General features: G+C 48.4%; 1 protein-coding gene across 1 annotated transcript in view; it reads left to right on the top strand.

Annotated features, from left to right (window-relative positions):
• The first annotated feature begins 3,835 nt into the window (after positions 1-3,835).
• The window catches only part of myo7a (myosin VIIA), a 201,606-nt gene continuing 194,256 nt past the window's right edge, over positions 3,836-11,185 (top strand). The window contains exon 1 of the mRNA XM_033023456.1: positions 3,836-4,032. The gene's annotated coding sequence lies outside the window, so the exon portion shown is untranslated. The remainder of the gene's footprint in view (positions 4,033-11,185) is intronic.

Here is an 11,185-nt window from a genome sequence, read left to right as displayed (position 1 = left end):
TGCCTTTTTGATCAGCTTGGAGGTGTTGAGGGACCAGGACAAATCCTCCGAGATGTGTACCCCGAGGAATTTGTAGTTGGAGATGCGCTCCACCTCAGTCCCGTTTATATGGATGGGGGTATGTCTGCCCCCTCTGACCTTCCTGAAGTCGACAATAAGTTCCTTCGTCTTCTTGGAGTTGAGGACGAGGTTATTGTTGGCGCACCAGGTTGTCAGGTGCTGGACCTCCTCTCTGTAGGCTGACTCATCGTTGTCACTGATCAGTCCTACCACCGTGGTGTCATCAGCAAACTTAATGATGGCGTTGGATCCGTACTTAGGGATGCAGTCGTGGGTGAAGAGGGAGTAGAGGAGAGGGCTGAGCACACAGCCCTGTGGCACGCTGGTGTTCAGTGTTATAGTGGAGGAGGTGAGAAGGAATTTATTTGGTCAGAAGGTGGTGAATGTGTGGAATTGTCACAGACAGCTGTGGAGGACAAGTCTTTGTGTATTTTTAAGGTGAAGGTTGACAGGTTGATTAGTACGGTTGTCAGGGGATACGATGAGAAGGCAGGAGAATGGGGTTAGGAGGGAGAGATAGATCAGCCATGATTGAATGGTGGAGTGGACTTGATGGGCCGAATGGCCTAATTCTGTTCCGAGAACATATAAACTATGTATAGCCAGTGGTGGGAGGGAGTAGGGGGGCAAAGATACTCTGTGGAGAGAGAATAGAGGGTGGATGTACCCCTAGGTTCCTATCAAATCTTTCCCCTCTCACCTTAAACCGATGGCCTCTGGTTCTCGATTCCCCAACTCTGGGTACAAGACCCTGTGCAACACCCCTGTCTATTCAGTTCATGATATTATCCATGGAATCTATGTGTTAAATCTAAACACCAGCTTCTCACCGGCAAGATAACAATTGCAAAGTGACGACCATACAACAGACACTAGGTGCAGGAGTATTTGTGTTTCACTGAATCCTATTGCCGTTCAACAGAGCACTTTTCAGGGCATCCACAAGAGGGCAGTGCAGATCAACCTGTAGTGTAAACCAGCATCTGCAGTTCCTTCCCACACGTTGTGTCTGCTCCAGGTAGTTTGAACAAGTTCTCCTCCTCTTTCTGATGAGAATTCTGCAACACTCTCTCACTGCTCCCAATAGACAATAGACAACAGGTGCAGGAGTAGGCCATTCGGCCCTTCGAGCCAGCACCGCCATTCAATGTGATCATGGCTGATCATCCACAATCAGTACCCCGTTCCTGCCTTCTCCCCATATCCCCTGACTCCGCTATCTTTAAGAGCCCTATCTAGCTCTCTCTTGAAAGTATCCAGAGAACTGGCCTCCACCGCCCTCTGAGGCAGAGAATTCCACAGACTCACAACTCTCTGTGAGAAAAAGTGTTTCCTCGTCTCCGTTCTAAATGGCTTACCCCTTATTCTTAAACTGTGGCCCCTGGTTCTGGGAAAATTTACATTTTTACACCAAGCCAATTAACCTACAAACCTGTATGTCTTTGGAGTGTGGGAGGGAACCGAAGATCGCGGCGAAAACCCACGCGGGTCACGGGGAGAACGTACAAACAGCACCCGCGGTCCGGGTCGAAGCCGGGTCTCTGGCGCTGGGTCAGGCAGCAACTCTATCGCTGCACCACCTTGCCACCATACAGTACATGCTGCACCGATCTACCTGAAGAAACTATGAAGGGTCCCGACCCAAAAGGTCATTTGTCCATTGCTTCCACAGATGCCGCATGACCCACTGGGTTCTTCCAGCACTTTGTGTTTCGCTCAAGATATATATGTGTGAAGCTGGAAAGAGTGCAGCGAAGATTTATGAGGATATTGCCAGACCTCTTGGGCCATTGCTTGAGGGAGAGGTCGGGCAGGCTGGGTCTCTATTCCATGGAGCGCTGGAGGCTGAGCGGTGATCTTATAGAGGTGTACAAAATAATGAGAGGAATAGTTAAGGTGAATGCACAGAGTTTTTTACCCAGAGCAGGGGAATCAAGAACGAGAGGACATAGGTTTAAGGTGTGGGGGGGGGGGGGGGGGGGGAATGGTGATGCTGGCTCGAAGGGCCAAATGGCCTCCTCCTGCACCTATTGTCTATGTTTCTAACTCAGCGGGTCAGGCAGCATCTCTAGAGAGAAGGACATTTCGGGTCGACACCTTTCTTCAGACTAATCTCAACTAAACTAAAATGAAGATTGGATGTCGGTTGGTGTGAGCAGGTTGGGCTAAAGGGCTCTTCCCAATCTACCAATGCTCCAACAATGGGATACAACCACAAGGGGACCTTCTCTCCAGAGATGCTGCCCGTCCCACTGAGTTAGAAACATAGACAATAGGTGCAGGAGTAGGCCATTCGGCCCTTCGAGCCACCACTGCCATTCATTGTGATCATGGCTGATCATCCACAATCAGTAACCCGTTCCTGCCTTCTCCCCATATCCCTTGATTCCGCTAGCCCCTAGAGCTCTATCTCCAGCATGGTGTGTGTCCACCAAGCATCCCAGAGTGGAGCTAGATAGACCACTCCTGCAAAATCTAATGGACTGACGTGTAGTACACAACGGAGCGGAACCTCCGCCATTGCAGTAACCCGACCCAATCTTTGACCCAGTTATGCCTTCAGTTAAAACCAAAGATCCTAGTGCGGATAGGATCTCCACTATAGGATCTCCGCTATAGGATCTCCGCTATAGGATGTCCGCTATAGGATGTCCGCTATAGGATCTCCGCTATAGGATCTCCGCTATAGGATCTCCGCTATAGGATCTCCGCTATAGGATGTCCACTATAGGATCTCCACTATTGGATCTCCGCTATAGGATCTCCGCTATAGGAACTCCGCTATAGGATCTCCGCTATAGGATCTCCACTATAGGATCTCCACTATAGGATGTCCACTATAGGATCTCCACTATAGGATCTTCACTATAGGATCTCCGCTATAGGATCTCCACTATAGGATCTCCGCTATAGGATCTCCACTATAGGATCTCCACTATAGGATCTCCGCTATAGGATCTCCACTATAGGATCTCCACTATAGGATCTCCGCTATAGGATGTCCACTATAGGATCTCCACTATAGGATGTCCGCTATAGGATCTCCACTATAGGATCTCCACTATAGGATCTCCACTATAGGATGTCCGCTATAGGATCTCTACTATAGGATCTCCACTATAGGATCTCCACTATAGGATGTCCGCTATAGGATCTCCACTATAGGATCTCCACTATAGGATCTCCACTATAGGATGTCCGCTATAGGATCTCCGCTATAGGATCTCCACTATGATGTCCGCTATAGGGTCTCCGCTATAGGATCTCCGCTATAGGCTCTCCACTATAGGATGTCCACTATAAGATGTCCACTATAGGATCTCCGCTATAGGATCTCCACTATAGGATGTCCACTATAGGATGTCCACTATAGGATGTCCACTATGATCTCCACTATAGGATCTCCACTATAGGATCTCCGCTATAGGATGTCCACTATGATCTCCACTATAGGATCTCCACTATAGGATGTCCACTATAGGATGTCCGCTATAGGATGTCCGCTATAGGATGTCCGCTATAGGATCTCCACTATAGGATCTCCACTATAGGATGTCCACTCGCTGGTGTCCACTCTCCTCGACGCCTGGACAATGATGTGGTGAATTGTTCCCGCTGGACTGTGGGCGGCAGTGTTGGGAGTGAGTCGTGGCGGTGTCTTGGAGACGGAGACGCCATGTATAGGATAGGCTGGTGAGCAGACGGCGGCTGGTGATATAAACCTCCCCCCCTCCCCCTTCAACTCCGGGTGAATTAACCTGTCTCTAGGCGTGTCGTTTCACCCGGACCGCGGGCACTCCAGCCCCGCTCCCCCAACACGTTCAAGACCACAGGAATAACCCTCCCATTCTTAAGGATTTGTCTATAATGCTGCCTTAATGCCGAATTAAGCAACCCTCCCCCCTTCTTCTCTCTCTGCAAAGGCGCATTTGGAGACGCTTAGAAACTGGCTACAATTCTCGCAACGATTTGGTGAGTTTAAGATGTATATATTTGCCTAAATCCAGGCTGATTCAACGCTTTATTATCCAGCTGAGTAATTTAACAGCTCCGGCCAATTAACCAATTTGCTTGTTGCTACAACCGAGATAAAAGGTTTTTTTAAATTTTGTGGTTTTGGGGGGAGAGAAAAAAAATGTGTCATTGAAATTACATGTTGTTACAATTTGTATCTGAACCTGTTTTAGGCGTCGAGACCTCGTAGAGTAAGTACTGTGTCTGTCGATGCCCAGTCTCTGTAACAATGTTATCTTTGACTGGAACACTGGGTTCATGTGTGGCAAGGAGCTGCAGATACTGTAGTAAACTCAGCGGGACGGGCAGCATCTCTGGAGAGGAGGTGGACGTGTCAAGGTCGAGGCTCGTTGTCTAACTGGGTTGGATTCAGAATGGTCGGCTCCTGTTCCGTCCCCCTCTCCTCCCTCTCTCTTCTCTGACACCTAAACAGTCGAAGGCTTCAAGCCTCAAGATCCAGAATAGAGAGCTAGATAGGGCTCTTAAAGATAGCGGAGTCAGGGGATATGGGGAGAAGGCAGGAACGGGGTACTGATTGTGGATGATCAGCCATGATCATATTGAATGGTGGTGCTGGCTCGAGGGGCCGAATGGCCTCCTCCTGCACCTATTGTCTATTGTCTGTACTTTTCATCGGGCACCATGAGGGGAGGGGAGAGGAGTGCCGGTCTATCTAAGGTGTGGGACCTTCTCTCCAGAGATGCTGCCTATCCTGCTGAGATACTCCAGTTTGTTGTGTCTATCCTGGGTTTTAATATCTGATTTGTTATTGTCGCGTGATACGGAGGAAAGCTTTGTTTTGCAGGCTAGCCAGCCAAGTCAGATAATACCGTAGATAAATGCAATCACGTCAAACTCAAGTACAATGTACAGAGTGCAGAATATAGTTCTCAGCATTGTAGCGCATCAGTTCCAGAGACAAATTCCAATGTCCACAATGGGGTAGAGGTGAATCAGACAGTATGGAAGGCCCATTTAAGAAACAGTTAGACAGGTACATGGATAGGATAGGTTTTGAGGGATATGGGCCACATGCAGGCAGGTGGGACTAGTGTAGCTGGGCCATGTTGGTCAGTATGGGCAAATTCTCAGCCAGAGTGTTGTGAATCGGTAGACTTCTCTGCCACAGAAGGCAGTGGAGGCCAATTCACTTGATGTTCTCACGAGAATTCAGTTTAGCTCTTAGAGCTAACGGAATCAAGGGATCTGGGGTAAAAACAGGATTGGGGTACTGATTGGGGATGATCATCCATGATCATATTGAATGGCGGTGCTGGTTTGAAGGGCAGAATGGCCTACTCCTGCACCTATTTTCTATGTTTCTAACTTGGGCTGAAGGGCCTGTTTCCACACTGTATGCCTACGAGTCTATGAGGGTCTTGACCCGAAACGTCACCTATTCCTTCGCTCCATAGATGCTGCCTCACCCGCTGAGTTTCGCCAGCATTTTTGTCTACCGTCGATTTTTCCAGAATCTGCAGTTCTTTCTTAGACATGAGTCTATGACTGGTCATAAGCCTGATGACAGAGGGGAAGAAGCTGTTCCTGAGTCTGGTGGTGCACGCTTCCATGCTTCTGTACCTTCTGCTGGATCAGGGAGAAGAAGGAATGACCGGGGTGGGACACGGACAAGTCTTTGATTGCGTCGCTTGCTTTCCCGAGGCAGCGTGAAGTGTAGATGGAGTCAATGGTGGGGAGTGTGTGTGGGACTGGGCTACATCTACAATGGTGGGGAGTGTGGTGTGTGTGGGACTGGGCTACATCTACAATGGTGGGGAGTGTGGTCTGTGTGGGACTGGGCTACATCTACAATGGTGGGGAGTGTGGTGTGTGTGATGGACTGGGCTACATCTACAATGGTGGGGAGTGTGGTCTGTGTGGGACTGGGCTACATCTACAATGGTGGGGAGTGTGGTGTGTGTGATGGACTGGGCTACATCTACAATGGTGGGAAGTGTGGTGTGTGTGGGACTGGGCTACATCTACAACTCACTTGGGTCGAGCTGTTCAGTTCAGTGTATTGTCGTGTACCGAGGCACAGCGAAAAGCTTTTGTTGCGTGCTATCCAGTTAGCAGAAGGACAATAGACAATAGGTACAGGAGTAGGCCATTCGGCCCTTCGAGCCAGCACCACCATTCAATGTGATCATGGCTGATCATACACAATCAGTACCCCGTTCCTGCCTTCTCCCCATATCCCCTGACTCCGCTATCTTTAAGAGCCCTATCTAGCTCTCTCCTGAAAGTATCCAGAGAACCGGCCTCCACCGCCCTCTGAGGCAGAGAATTCCACAGACTCACAACTCTCTGTGAGAAAAAGTGTTTCCTCGTCTCATTTCTAAATGGCTTACCCCTTATTTTTAAACTGTGGCTCCTGGTTCTGGACTCCCCCAACATTGGGAACATGTTTCCTGCCTCTAGCGTGTCCAAACCATTAACAATCTTATATGTTTCAATAAGATATCCTCTCATCCTTCTAAACAAGACATGATTGTAATTAAGCCATTGACAGTGTATAGATACGTGACAAAGCAATGTAGGCATTGCAACGAAGGTCCTTTGGCCTTCATCAGTATTGAGTATAGAAGTTGGGAGGTCATGTTGCAGTTGTATAAGACATTGGTGAGGCCGTATTTAGAATATTGTGTTCAGTTCTGGGCACCATGTTATAGGAAAGATATTGTTAAGCTGGAAAGGGTACAGAGAAGATTTACAATGATGTTGCCTGGACTAGAGGGTCTCTAGAGAGAGGTTGAGTAGGCTGAGACTCAATTCCTTGGAGTTCAGGAGGATGAGGGGTGTATCATAAGAGGAAAAGATTGGGTAGATGCACGGTCTCTTGCCTAGAGTAGGGGAATCGAGGACCAGAGGACATAGGTTCAAGGTGATGGGGAAATGATTTAATAAGAATCTGATGATTAAGAAGGAACTGCAGATGCTGGAAAAATCGAAGGTAGACAAAAATGCTGGAGACACTCAGCGGGTGCAGCAGCATCTATGGAGCGAAGGAATAGGTGACGTTTCAGATCAAGACCCTTCTTCAGACTGAAGAATCTAATAAGAATCTGAGGTAACTTTATCACACAATGGGTGGTGCGTGTATGGAACAAGCTGCCAGAGGAGGTAATTGAGGCTGGGACTATTCCAATGTTTAAGAAACAGTTCGACAGGTACATGGATAGGACAGGTTTGGAGGGATATGGACCAAGCGCAGGCAGGTGGGACTAGTGTAGCTGGGACATGTTGGTTGGTTTGGGCAAGTTGGGCCGAAGGGCCTGTTTCCACACTCTATGACTCTTATGTTGTTTAGTGCAAGGTAAAGCCAGCAATGTCCAATCAAGGATAGCCGAGGATTACCAATGAAGTCACCAATGGGCTGTCTGGTTGTGGTAGGATAATTCAGTTGCCTGATAACCGCCTCAAACCAAGCTGGAGAATCTTGGAGGCGCAAGGAATTGAAGATACATCAGCCATGATTAAATGGCGGAGTAGACGTGATGGGCCAAATGGCCTTTAAGGTAGAAAGAGATAGATAGATTCTTGATTAGCATGGGTGTCGGGGGTTATGGGGAGAAGGCAGGAGAATGGGGTTAGGAGGGAGAGATAGATCAGCCATGATTGAATGGTGTAGTAGACTCGATGGGCCGAATGGCCCAATTCTGCTCCTATCACATGTAGCCCATGAACAGATGCTGGGGCAAAACACAAAGTGCTGGAGGAACTCAGCGGGTCAGGCAGCATCTGTGAATTGTATGGACAGGAGACGTTTCGGATAGGGGCCCCTTCTTCATATTCTTGGTTGGGTAACAAAAAGTTCAAACAACAGCTCAAACACCTTGTATCAAACTGTATCAATTACCACTGATATTAGATGATTGTGATCTGTTTACATAGCCCTTGATAATTATGGGACTTGAAATCGAACAAAGACTTGTATTGCATAGCTTAGTTTATTGTCACGTGTACCAAGGTACAAAAAGCTTTTTGTTGTGTGCTATCCAGTCAGCGGAAAGGCAATACATGATTACAATCGAGCCGTCCACAGTGTACAGGATAAAGGGAATGTTGAAGAATGAACTGCAGATGCTGGAAAATTCGAATGTAGACAAAAATGCTGGAGAAACTCAGCGGGTGAGGCAACATCTATGGAGTGAAGGAATAGGTGACGTTTCGGGTCGAAATCCTTCTTCAGACTGAAGAATCTGATAAAAATCTGAGGTAACATTTTCACACAAAAGGGTGATGGGTGTATGGAACAAGCTGCCAGAGGAGGTAGTTGAAACAGTTCGACAGGTACATGGATGGGACAGGTTCGACCCGAAACGTCACCTATTCCTTCGCTCCATAGATGCTGCCTCACCCGCTGAGTTTCTCCAGCATTTTTGTCTACATTCGATTTTTCCAGCATCTGCAGCTGATAACAGCTGGGAAGAACCTGTCCCTGAATCTGGAGGTGTGCGTTTTCACACTTCTGTACCTCTTCCCGATGGGAGAGGGGAGAAGAGGGAGTGGCCGGGGTGAGACTGGTCCTTGATGATGCTGCTGGCCTTGCCGAGGCAGCGTGAGTTGTAGATGGAGTCAATGGAAGGGAGGTTGGTTTGTGTGATGGTCTGGGCTGTGTCTACAATTCGCTGCAATTTATTGCGGTGCATCTGTAGAAGTTGGTGAGAGTTGTTGGGGACATGCTCAGATGTACCCCTTTCTTGCACAGAGAGAAATGATGCACTGTTTCCAAAATAGAACACTGGCTTGTACATTGCAACGTCGAGCTCAACTACAACCCATAATTAGTGGCTTGTTGCCTTTTTAAGCTGTTTGTATTAAATAGTTTGATGCTTCAATTAATGCCTGTGTGCGTTCAAGTAATTGCCAACTTGGATCAATGTTGTCTGTAATTGGATTATGGCTCAGTTTAGTTTATTGTCACGTGTCGGTACCTCGGTAGGTAATGTGAAAAGCTTTTGTTGTGTGCTGTCCAGTCACCATAAAGACGATACATGATTACAATCGAGCCGTTCGCAGCGTACAGATACATGATAAGGGAATAACGTTTAGTGCAAGGTAAAGCCAGCAACGTCCGATCAAAGATAGTCCGAGGGTCACCAATGAGGTAGATAGTAGTTCAGCACTGCTCTCTGGTTGTGGTAGGATGATTCAGTTGCCTGATAACAGCTGGGAAGAAACTGTCCCTGAATCTGTGGCTGCGCCTAACGGCAGCGGTTCGCCTGCATTCCGTCTGTCTTTTTTAAAACATTTTTGTCCCATTAGATGTATGTTTTTGGTTTTAATTTTTATTATTTTTTTAGCTGTGTATATGGTGGTGGGGGGGGGAAACTGTTTAATCTCTTCCCTGTACGGGGACCGGACTTTTTCCCTGTCGGGTCTCCGGTGTCGTTGGGCCTAACATCGAGGAGCCGGCGGTGGCCTCCAACCGGAACCAACCTGAGGGCTCCAGTCGCGGAGCCTGTGAACTCGCCATCGCGGAGCTGGCTGTCTTCGGAGCGGGGAGAGCAGTGCTGGCGGGCGGCTGTGTCCCGACTTCAGAGCTTCAGAGGCTCCGGCCGCAGGCCCGGTGGATAGGTACATCGGGAGCTCGCTGTTCTCTGGTGGGAGACCGCTTTTCGGAGCTCCCGCAACGGCAACTTCTCCCGCTGGAATCGCGGGGTTTAAAGGACACGGAGCCGGGCCTAACATCGCCCGGCGCGGCTTAAACGGCCGTGGGACTTACCATCGGGAGTCCCAGTTCGCCTCGACGCTGCAGTTGGACTGCTGGACCGCGGGAGAAGAACAAGGGAAGAGATAAGACTTTTGCCTTCCATCACAGTGAGGAGATGTTGAAGATTCACTGTGATGGATGTTTGTGTAAATTGTGTTAAGTTTGTGTCTTGGGTTTTATTGTAATGTCATGACTGCAGGAATGTAATTTCGTTCAAACCTTGACTGTTTGAATGGCAACAAAAGGCATTCTAACCAAGCTGATCTCCCGGTGGCTCAGCACTTCAACTCCCCCTCCCATTCCCAATCCGATCTTTCTGTCCTGGGCCTCCTCCATGGCCAGAGTGAGGCCCAGCGCAAATTGAAGGAACAGCACCTCATATTTCACTTGGGTAGTTTACACCTCCGTGGTATGAACATTGACTTCTCTAACTTCAGATAGCCCTTGCTTTCTCTCTCCATCCCCTTCCCAGTTCTCCCACTGTCTCCGACTACATTCTATCTCTGTCCCACCCCCTCCCCTGACATCAGTCTGAAGAAGGGTCTCGACCCGAAACGTCGCCCATTCCTTCTCTCCATAGATGCTGCCTGTCCCACTGAGTTACTCCAGCATTTTGTGTCTATTAACAATTGGTATTTCTTTTACTAATTGTCGTTTGCGCTTTCTAAGGTCAGCACCACGCTGTATCATTCTATGAACACCTTTGGGTGGGGAAAAAGTTGCCTCTCAAGTCCCGATGAAATCTTTCTCATCTTAATCCTATGGCCCCCTGGGTCTTGATTTCCCCAACTGTGGACAAAAGACTGTGTGTCCACCCCATCCATTCCCCTCATGATCTTGGACGCCTCTATAAGATCATCCCTGAGGCACCTTCTGAAGAAAGAGGCAGGGAAGTTGAAATGCTTGACCCAGGTCTGTGTCAAATGTGAAGGAAGGTGCAGGAAGGAACTGCAGATGCTGGTTTACCCCAGAGATAGACGCCAAATGCTGGAGTAACTCAGCGGGACAGGCAGCATCTCTGGAGAGAAGGAATGGGTGATGTTTCGGTTCGAGACCCTTCTTCAGATTGATGTCAGGGGAGTGGGCGGTACATAGGTAAGGATGTGTAAGGTGTGAAAACAGGACAAAGGGAATGGTGATCAAGGAATGTGTAGAATAGGACATTGTTAGGTGGAAGAGAAGGAATGGGTGATGTTTCGAGTCGAGAGGGAGAGGTAGGGATATGCAAGGGTAGGGTGTGAAAACACAGATCAAAGGGGACAAGGAAATGTACATTGTTCGCTGAGGGGGAGGTGACAACAAGGCAGCTACCAAGACAGATGTGTACAGCAATTCATTCCCCTCGCACAATTAAAGCATGGAATAGTCTTCACCCTGCCATAGTTACCCAACCAG

Source organism: Amblyraja radiata, chromosome 6 (assembly GCF_010909765.2).
Source record: "Amblyraja radiata isolate CabotCenter1 chromosome 6, sAmbRad1.1.pri, whole genome shotgun sequence".
NCBI lineage: Eukaryota > Metazoa > Chordata > Chondrichthyes > Rajiformes > Rajidae > Amblyraja > Amblyraja radiata.
This window is presented reverse-complemented; position numbering and strand designations above follow the sequence as displayed.